This window comes from Haliotis rufescens, unplaced genomic scaffold, assembly GCF_023055435.1.
Source record: "Haliotis rufescens isolate VD_foot unplaced genomic scaffold, xgHalRufe1.0.p SCAF_27, whole genome shotgun sequence".
NCBI classification, from domain to species: domain Eukaryota; kingdom Metazoa; phylum Mollusca; class Gastropoda; order Lepetellida; family Haliotidae; genus Haliotis; species Haliotis rufescens.
In genome coordinates, this window is record NW_025963968.1 from 236,099 (window position 1) to 250,265 (window position 14,167).

A 14,167-nucleotide genomic window follows, 5' to 3' on the forward strand; every position below is an offset into this window, starting at 1 on the left:
ACGAGGGACAAAAAAGATACGATGTGGAATATCAATCTAAACGTCCCCACAAGATCGTTGAAGGGTATTTTAATGTTGTTCGAGGACCCCTCCGATGCGTTTAAAAGAAATACCGAGAAGTTCTACAATCCCAAGATTACAAAAGTAGAATTGACTATCGAGGGCGTTCCTAATCAACTATATAGCCAAGGAATGCTAGCGTATCACCAGTGGGATGAGATTAAAAAACTTCCTTCTATAAAACGTTCTCCGGAAGTTAACGCGGTCGTGAAAGATCTGTCTCTCGGGAGTGTATCGATGGGTGAATACCTCACCACGAAGTACGCGCTATGGCTCGACATGCGAACAACGGACGATGACCAATTACACGGCAGTGGGAGGAGAATAGAAAATGCTAGCGAGGGTGCCACCATACAGATAACGAAGCTCCAGGAATCGGCTGGTAAATTAAACATATATTTGTACGTGATTATGGATGCGCAACTTAATATACAGAATGGGCGATTCGTGCAAGCAATCTATTGATAATCTTTTACCTAAAGATCCGCACTGCGCTATCATATGCAGTCAAACGGGCTGCGGAAAAACAGCTTTTATTCTAGATATTTTAGAAAGTCATTATCGGGACGTTTTCGATCATATTATTATTCTGTGCCCGACTATAAGCGTTAATAAAACATACCTATCGAGAGATTGGGTAATGAATGACGACGGGGTACACAGAGTCGATCCGGGCGATCGTTTACAAGACTGCCTCCGAGTATGTCACGAGAAATACAAAGGAGAATCGACCCTTTTCGTAATAGACGACTGCAGCGCGAGTAAAGAACTCACAAAAAAGAAAGATATGCTTTCGTATTTAGCATTCTCCGGTCGGCATACTCAACATAGCGTTTGGGTACTTAATCAAAAATACAACTCTGTCCTGAAAGATCTCAGAGAGCAGACCAAATGGGTAGCGCTTTTTCATTGCAAAGATCGAGATTCATTCGAGGAATGTTTACGCGAAAATGATGTCATTTATACCAAGGGGGAACGAGATAAAGTCAGAAAAGTGTTAGCGGCAATGAAGCACTGTAAACTCGTATTAAAAACCAATCAACCAGCTGCTTATGCAATTGCTTAGCAAAATTATAGCAAAAATATAGTAAAATTATAGCAAATCAAGCAAAAATGTAGCAAAATGTAGCAAAATTATAGCAAATTGAACATTAGCGGTTAATATTACATAAAATGTGGTTCGAAATCATCATTCTTTCGCAACAGTTCATTATTACGGGTTGTTTTGGATATGTCATATTATATTATGTTAGACTTAAATATCTCCTTAGGTATTACATTATGGAATGCGACGAACTCATCGAACAAATGATCAAAGAATCTGATGCAGATCAACAAGTTACAGATAAATCTTTAGATAAACATAGAGAAAGACTCGCGGCTTTGGTAGCCGGTGGAAAATGTTCCCAATATTTGGGGGAAAATTATACCATCGAAAAAATTGATAACATGACCGACGAAGAAATTAAAAAACTGTACGCGCGTTACGAGTCTAGACTGGGAGCTACCATGACTAAAACGATAGGGTCTTCTATATTACAACTATACACAGCCGTAGCTAGTACGTTTCTCCCCATCCCGGCAGAACATCGCCTGTATTTATGCGAGTCTCTCGAGAAAGACCCATTCATCGAACACGCTATAAGCTCAGTGAGCTGTGAGTTTTATCATAGATTCGGAATGTTCTTAACTCCGTTCACCACAGCTTTAATAACGGCTAGGTATTGTCAATTTAAACATACTTGCCCACTTAATAATATAAATGGAGACACAATCACAACAGGTGACACCACAGATTGTGAACGAGGAACCACAGATTGTGGAAATGCAACAACAAGTGAACACACAACAAGTGAATGAGGAACCACCAGTGAATGAGGATGCACCACATGTGAATGAGGATGCACCACATGTGAATGAGAAAACAAAAAAACAACCCAGAGTGACAAAGAATCCTTTGAAAATAGCCGCAGGAAGAAAGGGTGGGCTGGCGAGGAAAGCGAAATTAATAAATAATTCAAATATTAATCCGATTAAAACATGGGCACTAGTAGGAGTTGCTGGTATAGTGGCTGTATGGTTCTTTTATAAGACTGGAGAAGAGAAAACGTCACCCCCGCCGCAACAACAAGTTCAATTAGAGGTTAGTCCTCATATAATGCTATAAGAAGCATGACTACTCCAGCTACAGACGGTAAAATGTTGGTAAAAGCGACGTATCATTCAGCGGTGGTCACCGGCTTGGCCATTGGCTATGCTCGTATGGCTAAAATGATTACTAAAGCCACACCTCCCAAGCTAGATTTTAATGGATATGACATTGGTATGGCCATTCTTGATATTGGATTAGCAATGTGAGGTGAGGTGAAATGGAGTTTAACGTCGCGTCCAAGATTATTGCACTTATATAGCGACGTGCATGCACATGTATGTATGTGTGTGGCTGCTTGTACTAGTCCGGACTGATGCCGATTTATAGTGCTAGCACACTGAGATACCATGCCGCAGTTTAACATGGATACCCCACTCAGACACAGTATACTGACTCCGAGCCGACCAGTCCTTGTTTTAGCCCCTTAATGCCGAGCGTCAGACAGGGTAACAACAAGTACCATCTTTTAACGTCTTTTGGTATGACGCGGCCTGGGATCGAACCCCGGACCTTCCGCTCTCCGGGCGGACGCTCTACCACTAGACCACGGAGGCGGTCTGGATTAGCAATGGCAACGAAGGATATGCTCATCAAACAAGGACTTATCCCGGAAGACATAATGAAGTAATTAAACATTTGAATATTTATATTCATATAAACATTTGAATATTTTATATTATTAAACATGGCAACAATTGCGATGATGGTCGGTGGAGCTGTTGTTAATGCTCTAGCTTTTTCGGGGAGTAATTATTTATTTTCCAGTATGAGGGAATCAAACGCTAAAGAAGTTGAAGAGGAGCGTAAACGACATAATGAAGCTTTAGAACAATACCAAGCAGCCCAGTTACAATATACACAGCAGAGAATGAAGAGATTAGACTTTATTCATGAACAACTGATTAAGGAAGGACATTCAATTCAAACGTTTAAGGATGTCGAATCTGCCATGCACGAATACTTCCTCGTTTATGGGAAAAAACTAGACCCAATACCGAGACCAACAATGAGTCAGTTTTATACACCGTCAGAGGAACAAAAGAACCGAGAGGTCACATTTATCATGTTGGGATAGACTGCTGTATTGATTTTCAGCTATACCATGCATAAGTCAGAGTGACCTATTTTAGAGCGATCTATAAATAGCCTAATCAATATCTCGCCTAGTGTAGATGTGATTTGCATTTAGACAAATGATATGATAGATGTATATACCATGAATAACTGCAAGTTTACACTCATGGGTAAGACTACTCTTTGTAACCGACGCTGTGTTGATGAAATTTACTGCGGTATACACAACTATTACATCAGGCGCGGAAACATAAACTATACGTGTTCTGAATGCGGGATAGGGGTCAAAGGTCGTTATTGTTTATGGAAGAAACACGGTGCTGATAGGGTCAGGAACCAGATTATTTATGCTAGGAAGAGAGATTACATCAATGAGAGGAATAGGTTGGGGAGAATATGTATTTAATATATGAAAACAACCAATTAGACATTTGTTTCATTTTGCATATACCATTCAACCACAATGGTTTTTGTCAGAGAATTAAAAGCTATGGCAAAGCAAAGTGGACTGCGTGGATATTCTCGTATGAGAAAAGCTGAATTGATGGATTTACTCGGTTTGGAATACAACAGACCCCAGACTGTTAGGGAACTCAAAGCTCGAGCGAGAAACAGTGGGCTGAGAGGTTATTCTCGAATGAGAAGAGCTGAATTGATCGCTTTACTAGATAATAATCAACCTAATGATGATGTTGATATTGATAATGTTGATGATAATCAACATCAAGAATTAATATTTGTACCCACATCCGCCGGCGTTGGTAAATATCTAAGAGGTTGGAAGATGGATATTAATTCCAACATGGATGTTAACGATATTAAGCCCATCATATCGAGTAAAATTAACGAGGAATTAGATAATTTACATAGTGTAAAATACCAGCTGACGATTAAAATGACATTGAGTAAAAGTAACACAGACGATAGCACCGAATATACCGAACCATATTTCCGTAGCAATCAAGAAGTTATAACCGAATCCGATACTATAAACTCATCATTAGATACATCAATTCAGAGAATACAGGAAACTTTAGAACACTGGACTAATAGAGGTTCGGGTTGGGGTGTGGATAAAATCGATAGTTTATATTTAGATATAGCAAATTATATGCCCTTCAAAGGTGGATCTTATATAGATTTACCCCCGTATTATAAGAAGAAAAAAGCCATAATTAACGTAAAAAATAAATCCGATGACTGTTTAAGAATGATGATAAGATCTGCATGGTTCCCCGTAGACAAAAATCCGGATAGACCTTCTAGCTATCCCCAAAATGATGGACTCAACTTCGATGGTATAGACGAACCTACACCAATATCACAAATTGATAAGGTGGAAAAGCAAAATAATTTAGCTATAAATGTTTTCGGACATTCTAAAGGAATTGTTGTACACAGGTTAAGCTCCGCTCCGGAAAATATCCCCAGAATCAATTCATTTCTGATCGAAAAAGATGGTAAATATCATTATACGTGGATAAAGAGTCTAAACAGGCTACTGTACGATCAAACAAAACATAAAGAAAAGAAATATTTCTGCGAAAGATGCCTGCATGGGTACAGCAGACAAGATCTATTAGAAGCGCATAAAGAAGACTGTAGAGGTGTTGGACAGAATGCTATCAGGATCGATATGCTTAAAGAGGGAAAAAATATATTAAAATTTGAACATTATTGTAATCAAATGCCAGTACCGTACGTAATTTACGCCGACTTCAAAGCGCTTATCAAACCCATAGAAAATACCAACCATAATAATCAAGAAAGTAGTTTTACCTACAAAACTCAAGAACATATTCCTTGTGGGTTTGGATATATAGTTGTAAGGTATGATGGGGAAACAAACACTCCCGTGATTTACAGAGGTCCCGATGCAGCGGGAAAGTTCCTAGAATATCTACAAAATGAAGAGAGAATAATCAGGGAAAAATTATTGTGTAAGAAACCCATGCGTATGACGAGGGATGATTGGAGGGTCCATAAGAAGTCAACGAGTTGTCACGGTTGTAATAAACCCCTGGATGGGGATTCTGTAAGAGATCATTGTCACGTCACGGGTAATTATCGGGGAGCCGCTCATAACGAGTGTAACTTGAAACTAAAAATAAACTCTCAAACAATACCCATCCCCGTTGTGTTTCATAACCTTAGGGGATACGATTCACATCTCATTATGCAAGCTATCTCGAAGACCGACGGCGGTTTAACGTGCATTCCTAATAATATGGAAAAATACATATCGTTCTCGTTGACTAAACCTATACATTATAGGGACAAGGATGGGAAATCTAGAACAAAGCAAAGTAATCGGCTTAGATTCATAGACTCCGTACAGTTTCTGTTATCTTCCCTGGACAATTTAGCTAATGCGAACAATCCCGATGACTTCGCGATAACAAATAAATATACCGATAAGATAACTCGTCATTTGTTGCTGAGAAAAGGTGTATATCCTTACGAATATATGGATGATTGGTCTAGATTCGAAGAAACTGAATTACCACCCCTCGAATCATTCTATAGTAACTTAACAGAATCTAGAATAACAGATGCCGATTATGAACACGCTCTGACGGTCTGGGATAAATTAGGTTGTAAGAATTTAGGCGATTATCACTTACTTAAAAACCGATGTATTGTTACTCGCCGATATATTCGAGATATTTAGAAAGACATGTTTCAAACAATATGGCTTGGACCCGGCATGGTACTATTCCAGTCCCAGACTATCGTGGGATGCATTGTTGAAGAAGACCGGCGTAGAACTAAAATTACTCACAGATTACGATATGCACTTGTTTATTGAGAAAGGATTAAGAGGTGGTATATCGATGGCAGCTAAAAGGTATTCTAAGGCTAATAATAAATTAGTGGAAGGATACGATCCGAGTAAACCCGACACTCACATATTATATCTCGACGCCAACAATTTGTACGGATGGGCTATGAGTCAACCTTTACCCACGGGTGGTTTTGAATGGGTCGATGAGAATGATAATATCAATGTGAATAATATCAATGTGAATGATGTGAATAAAGGGTACATACTAGAAGTTGACTTGGAATATCCAAGTTCGTTACATAAAGATCATAACAGTTATCCGCTAGCTCCCGAAAGATTAATGGTTAATAAAGATTGGATGTCGGAATATCAACGCTCCTTGATGGGTAATAGTAGGTTAGCTAACGTAGAAAAACTCGTACCAAATTTGATGGATAAGACAAAATATATAGTTCACTATAGAAATCTCCAGTTGTATCTATCGTTAGGTATGAAACTTAAGAAAATACACAGAGTTCTAAAGTTTGATCAAAGCCCTTGGATGGAGCCCTATATAAGGTTGAACACAGATTTAAGAAAGATAGCTACCAGCGATTTCGAAAAGAATCTGTATAAGCTCATGAATAACTCAGTATTTGGTAAAACTATGGAGAATCTAAGGAAGCGTGTTGATGTTAAATTAGTCAGATCTAATGAGGAAGAAAGACTCAGGAAACTTATAGCCAGTCCGGCTTTTAACAGAAGCAAGATATTCAATAACGACTTAGCCGCGTTGCATATGCAGAAGAGTAATATAAAATTCAACAGACCGGTGTACGTCGGTATGAGTATTCTCGACTTGTCAAAACATTTAATGTATGACTTTTATTACAACGAACTTAAGAAGCAATACGGCGATAGATGCGAGGTGTTATATACCGACACAGATTCTTTGTTGATGGAAATACAAACCGAGGATGTGTATAAAGATATGGCAGAAAAAATAGATATGTACGACACGAGCGATTACCCAAAAGATAATCCACTGCACAGCGTTGAAATAAAAAGGTGTTAGGTAAGATGAAGGATGAATGTGCTGGGACCCCTATAGCGGAGTATGTGGGATTAAGACCTAAGATGTATTCTATAAAGAAGTCCGATAATGGAGAGATAAGAAAAGCTAAGGGTGTTAAGAAGTATGTTGTAAAAAAGCATATCAAACACGAACAGTATAAAGAATCATTATTTAACGGTAGAACGTTCAAACACGAGATGATCTCTTTAAGAAGTTACAATCATAGGATATATGGATTAAGAATGAACAAGACATCATTATCCCCCTTAGATACAAAGAGATGGATTGATAATGATGGTGTAAATACCTATGCTCATGGTTATGGTGGTAATACCGTACCGTCGGGAACTATGAACAACTCTTCTCGTACAAATGCCCTACCCGGTCCATCTTAAAGATAATAAAGAATAGGCTCTCCTTCTTTCGTAACCAATCGACTAATGTTTTACGTCTTAAGGGACCATATGGGATCGGTTGCGCGACGTAGGCCTCCTTCGAGTTCACCGGCCTGGTATAAATATCTTACCCTTACTCTATCCGGAAGTTTTCGTTCTTTGCCTCTCCTTGGTGCTGAAGATTCGGAAGTCACGGATTTCATTTTAATAGCATCAGATGGTTTCTTCCCTATTAATCTCGTTACTTCATTATTCAGCCCTGATACAACGGCTGATAATCGTGTCACCCATTCGGTTGATCTCAATCGCTCCGATTTCATTTCGATCCCATACTGATAGCCAAACAAACGTTCCGCTAATGTCCTGTTAAATCTTTCGATGATAGCTTGACTGCGGTGGGCCTCTCTTTCACCACGGACGATTTCGACATCGTTCTTTGTTAACAGTTTAGTTACCGATCCCATAAACTCGCGACCGGGATCTACTTGAAATAGCTTAGGCCATTTTAGCTGTCCGCGTTTATATATGCGACTCAGTGCATTAGCTACCTCTGTTGATTCTTTCGATGTTAATGGCTCAGCCTCTTTGTATCGACTAGCCACATCAACTACTGTTAAAGCGTATTTATACGTTTTGCGTTTTACCTTATCGTGGGGAAGAAACAAGAGGTCAGCCTGATGAACTTCATTCGTCGTAAAAATATCAAACTTCTTCCTCGGTATATAACGCAGTGCTGGTAAGTATATTTGCCACATCGCTTGTTTCTTTAACCAATCCTTGGCCACATCTTTAGATACCTTAGCCGTGGTGGCTAATTTTTTTATTGCTCCTACACCTTTCCAATATCCTCGTGGGCTATAGTCAATTTTATCCATTATTAATTAATATTGATATTTCTTTTAAAACGACTTTCGTTGAATCGCATAATCATTTTTATACTAATAGAAGCAATGATTGGCCCCAGGTATTGGTGAGCTAGAGTCAATTTAACTTAATCTCATGACTATCATTGAATTGCATAGTCATTTTGGCATAAAAAATTCCATCTGTAGTAGCAGTATAGGTATATGAATCCGGCTCCAGTGGAAGTGAGCCAGAACCCCCATTACCTATACTACTCATGTATCAACCAAGTCAGCGAGCCTGACCACCCGAACCCGTTAGTCGCCTCTTACGACAAGCATATGCGCCTTTTAGTGCAAGCATGGGTTACTGAAGACCTATTCTACCCGGAATATTCCTCCACGGATATTGTACAATTGTAATTAGGCAAGCCTTTGTAGCTCATTATGTTTCACATGTGGATAGAGGGAATACTTTCACAACAGGAATAAGCCAGTGCTGCTGTCACGCCTACACACATTATACTGTAAGACGCGGGTAGAATAAGAGTTGTCGTTCTTGTTTGAAGTCGTTCGCGTGTTGACACGATATTAGATGGAAGCCTTTAGAAGGGCACGAGTCTACATTCGGCATGTCCCGGAATGGCACGATCGCGAGTTGGTCGCCAATGTGAAATATCGTGTAATTAGTGCCGTAAGAAAGTGAAACATCACCTCTGTTTAATTAGCGCCCTGGGAAACAGAAACAATGTCGGCAATGCAACATGTTGTGTGAGATTCTTACCTGACACAGAATGCAGCCAGCTGTCGCATTTGCAGGGCCGGGTAACAACGAGGTTGAGTTGATAGAGTTAAGCTTTCTGCCACAACCAGACAGCGACATCTAGTGGGACAAAGTCGCCTTATATGCTCGACCACATCAATTCATTCTATAAATACTTCCCTCAACGATCATGCATGAGTGAAGAAGTATGGCAGTTGTAACGACCCAGGAAAGCATGCTGTGTCCTCGTGGTATTTGGGCAACGACTGTCGAAGTTCTCACATTTTAACACAGACTTATGATAATCGCAGCGCTAACATCGCTTTGTTTCATAAGTATGTCTTTATATGACCATAAATGGCATATGCATATACACAGTGAAATTAAGTACCCGGAGTTAAAGTTTTACCTTTGTATTTAATGTGGAACGGTGATAAGTTCTCACAGCTTAGAATTCTCCTTTCCGAAGACGTGTGTTGTGCCATTAAACCTACAATGGTCTTTAGTCTACAATATTCATGAGTGGGCGGAGCTTATGTGAACATGTCACGTGTGCATTGAGTAAACATTCACTACAACAGTGCAACAGGGTGCGTCACTTAGTGATGATACCAGCACACATCGTTTGGTCTCATCCATACCAATCAAAAGATAAGATGACAGACTAACTAAAGTCATCTGAAAAACGGGCGTCCTTTACTTCTTGAAAGTATCATTCAAGTAAATAGTGGTATGTATTTTGGTAGGAATTTCCACAAGCACATGACGGGTCATGACATACTAATTGCTGATAAGGAAATGATTCATGAGAATCCTTGCTTTACGTTTTTTGCAAAGAAATATTTCAGAGTATCTTAAATTTTTGTGATAGTTTGCTCAACAAGGTCCTTTAAATTTTAAGGGTGTTATATGTACAATGAAATGTAGATATCGTAAAATAGACTGTTTCCTTTTGCTCTGCGTTCTCGGATGTTTCTAGTGCTGTTTCAAAGAAGAGACACTGGTAGGAAGTGTCTCGAGGAAGACCTGTAATAATTGGTGCTGTTTTCATCTGAAGTGTTTCTAACCATAAACTTAACCCTTGTTCACTTCCATTTCGTTAAGTGATGTCTTATAAATACTGTGTCAGGAAGCATATTTCTATTCAATAGCGACTTGGAAAAGATCACTCTTGAAGTTTTCGCAACACTATTTTATATGCGACAGGAACACTTCCTATCTAACCAAAACATTATTCTTTAATGCTTATGACTTTCAATTATGTTTACATGTTTGTCTTCAAACAATAAGTTTATCAAGCTAATTTCATTCACTAAAGAATAAAGCATTGCCTCTGTCTTATTTGGACTTTTGGATACTATCCACTGTTTAGCCGAGTCACTAATTCTGTTTAGGTTAGAATTCATCCCGTGCAATATACCAGTATTAGGACATACAATTAAACATAATAAGTTAGAAACAATGTGAATATGTCCATCTTAGATAAAGCGACATGGGAACATTTAAATATTGAAAGTGATAAGAAATGTTTGTAAAATTATGAGTTTGAAAGATTGTTGACTTTGCTGCACTAAGTTTGTTGTATTTTGTCCACCAGTCTGTGTTTCAACACAGATATGAACATGCTTTTATCACCAATACCTAAGGATATCAATACAATCGCAAATCCATAGTTCAAAAGAATAATTTTAATTTGAGTGAGTGAGTTATTTGGGTTTAACGCCGCGTTTAACAGTATTCCAGTTATATCGCGGCGTGTCAGCTTAATGTGGGAGGAAAGCCCGAAGTGATGCAGGTTTCAAACGTTTACCACCTCAGTTAAACCCACGAGCATTTAATAAATATTTACCATAATATGGATTTCCGAATATATAAACGACTTCAACGTTGATATTTCAGACAAAAACAAGTCTCCTGTCTTTTAACGTTCAGGGGAAAAGGGTTTGCTTTCACAAATGAACATTTGTTTTCACCAATTGACAATCAAATCAAGCCAAAAACACGACAAATACATATATATGGTTAGCGACCGTCATTATACAGCGAGGGGGGAAATTCGTCTGCTCTAACTGCCTTCACAAAAACATTCCAGCCCTTAATTACCGAGGCATCTGTGACGTATTAGCATTACATTCGCTGCGTTTGCAGCATATAAGATGTGTAATCTGTGGAGTAACTAAAGTAATATTACGGCTGAAATCTTACTTGCATGGTTGTTTTAATAGAAAACTTACGTTTTAAAAACACAATTGTTCTCATATAATGTTTTTAGGTTTGGTTTATAAATACTAGAGAAGATTTTTTATACATATACAACTGATCGAAAATACAGCTGAACAATAGAAAAAAACAAAATAAGAGTTGTGAATAGTGACAAATTTTAATTACATCACTGTGTCAATAATTATTGACTGATTCCGTCAAACAACTGTCAAACCATTTATTGCCATGTACGTACATGTACACAGGAATTCGGCGCTATCTGAGGCTCCAGGTAAATAAACATCGTGGTTTTATGACGGGAGATCAGACGAACCGTGAACCAGGGGCATGCGACGTAATTACACCTAAAGGTGGTAGAACCAGGGGCATGCGACGTAATTACACCTAAAGGTGGTAGAACCAGGGGCATGCGACGTAATTACACCTAAAGGTGGTAGAACCAGGGGCATGCGACGTAATTACACCTAAAGGTGGTAGAACCAGGGTTTTGTCTCTTGAACTGGCTAATTGACGGGATTGCCTAAAAGTCGGACCGGGCCGGGCCAAGACGGGCCAAGACGGGCCAAAGTTGTATCGGCTAATTACTCCATTATCGGCGACCATACCTATATATCATTGATGCAACACACACACATGACATTAATGAACAATCATCAACCATGAACGTGCACCATAATTAAGTGATTCGGGTTCGCTTGAAAACCAGAAAGTGGAGCTGTGTGTAAGCCTCGCTGATCTAGGTAACATGTAAAAGGGCAATCGTTAAACGAAATAGGATTTGAAACGTATCAAATACTTCTAGCTATCGTGATACACATTTCCATCGGTCGGCATAGCGTTTACATTTATAGGACAGTACTATATCTAAGTAAATACCACTTAATAATGTCACTGTTCATCGTATTTAAAGCAGACACGTTGGTTAAAGTAGACCTCTTCTCCCCATACTCTCAGCAGTCTCACAAGTGTTCGGTCCGACTTGGCCCGGGCTGTCAAAATCAACTTAAAACACAGATGTATCATCAAATGTGTTTACATCTATAGACTGGTATTATATCTACCTATATAGCACTTTATAATGGCACAGTACATCGCATTGAAAGAAAACTGATCCGTTAAAGTCAAACACTTTTACTGTATTTTCTTAAGAATATCTTTGTCAGAAGTGTTCGTTCCGTCAAAATCAACTAAACCTCACAGATGTAACATCAAATGGTTTCACATCTATCAACTAGTATAATATCTACCTATATATCACTTTGTAGTGTCTCAGATCGCGGTATTTAAAGAAAACAATTGCAAGGTGCTTTTCCCTCTCCATTCTCAACATAGTCTCCATCAGAAGTGTTTGGCTTGTGTTGGGTCCGACTTGGTCCGGGCTGTCAAAATCAACTTTAAACACACAGATGTATCATCAAATGTGTTTACATCTATAAATTTGTATTATATCTGCCTTTATACTACTTTATAATGTCACAGATCGCGGTATTTAAAGAAAGTAAGGAGCTCAAAGTGAAGCCCTTTTCCCTCTACATCTATCAGAAGTGTTTGGCTCAATTCTCATATTGTTTCCACATCATTATAATACACTTGTTTTAAAATAAACTTGTTATAATGTGCCTTCTCTGTATGTTGAATGTACTTCTGTGTTTTGCACTTATTGTGCATATATTTTGTAGTTTGTTATAGTGTAATATTGCCACTGTTTCTTCATGGAATGTTACGCAATACATATCTCATCTTCCACATCTTTGTTGTATGATAGTTTGTTATAGTGTAATATTGCCACAGTTTCTTCATGGAATGTTACGCAATACATATCTCATCTTCCACATCTTTGTTGTATGATAGTTTGTTATAGTGTAATATTGCCACTGTTTCTTCATGGAATGTTACGCAATACATATCTCATCTTCCACATCTTTGTTGTATGATAGTTTGTTATAGTGTAATATTGCCACTGTTTCTTCATGGAATGTTACGCAATACATATCTCATCTTCCACATCTTTGTTGTATGATAGTTTGTTATAGTGTAATATTGCCACTGTTTCTTCATGTAATGTTACGCAATACATATCTCATCTTCCACATCTTTGTTGTATGATAGTTTGTTATAGTGTAATATTGCCACAGTTTCTTCATGGAATGTTACGCAATACATATCTCATCTTCCACATCTTTGTTGTATGATAGTTTGTTATAGTGTAATATTGCCACTGTTTCTTCATGGAATGTTACGCAATACATATCTCATCTTCCACATCTTTGTTGTATGATAGTTTGTTATAGTGTAATATTGCCACTGTTTCTTCATGGAATGTTACGCAATACATATCTCATCTTCCACATCTTTGTTGTATGATAGTTTGTTATAGTGTAATATTGCCACTGTTTCTTCATGTAATGTTACGCAATACATATCTCATCTTCCACATCTTTGTTGTATGATAGTTTGTTACAGTTGTGTACGGGGCAGGTTGGCCAAAGTCGCCTTATGCGCTGCAATTCGCTATGCAGAGTGGTGTCCCTTGGGCACGCCAGAAACCTATGACAGTGTGTTCGAATCCCGGTTCGCCCCGATTATGTTGTCAGCACTATACCCGTGCTCATGGGTCTCACCAAAGTGGTGAACGTCTAACACCTGCATCGCTTCGGGCTTTCCTTCCACATCAAGCTGACACGCCGTGATATAACTGGAATTATACTATTCAATGCGGCGTTAAACCCAACTCACTCACTCACTACTTTTGTGTACGGTTCCGTTTGGTTAACTGGGTTTTTGTTGTGATTACTTCCGGCTTAAATTTGAAGTATGTT

The 14,167-nt window shown here is 38.6% G+C and overlaps 2 protein-coding genes across 7 annotated transcripts in view; both read right to left on the reverse strand.

Moving 5' to 3' along the window:
• The window catches only part of LOC124125829 (alpha-(1,3)-fucosyltransferase C-like), a 42,515-nt gene extending 32,952 nt beyond the window's left edge, over window positions 1–9,563 (reverse strand). For 2 of the 6 annotated variants that reach the window (XM_048402574.1, XM_048402573.1), the window contains exons 1-2: window positions 9,535–9,551; window positions 9,147–9,245 (exon numbers count right to left, since the gene is read on the reverse strand). The gene's annotated coding sequence lies outside the window, so the exon portion shown is untranslated. Of the gene's footprint in view, window positions 1–9,146; window positions 9,246–9,534 lie in introns of all 6 variants that reach the window. The other 4 variants (XR_006859702.2, XR_007222948.1, XM_046489201.2 and 1 more) reach the window with 4 other exon arrangements.
• Window positions 1–14,167, reverse strand: part of LOC124125834 (clumping factor A-like) — a 55,728-nt gene that overhangs the window by 8,492 nt on the left and 33,069 nt on the right. The gene's annotated exons all lie outside the window — the stretch shown is intronic.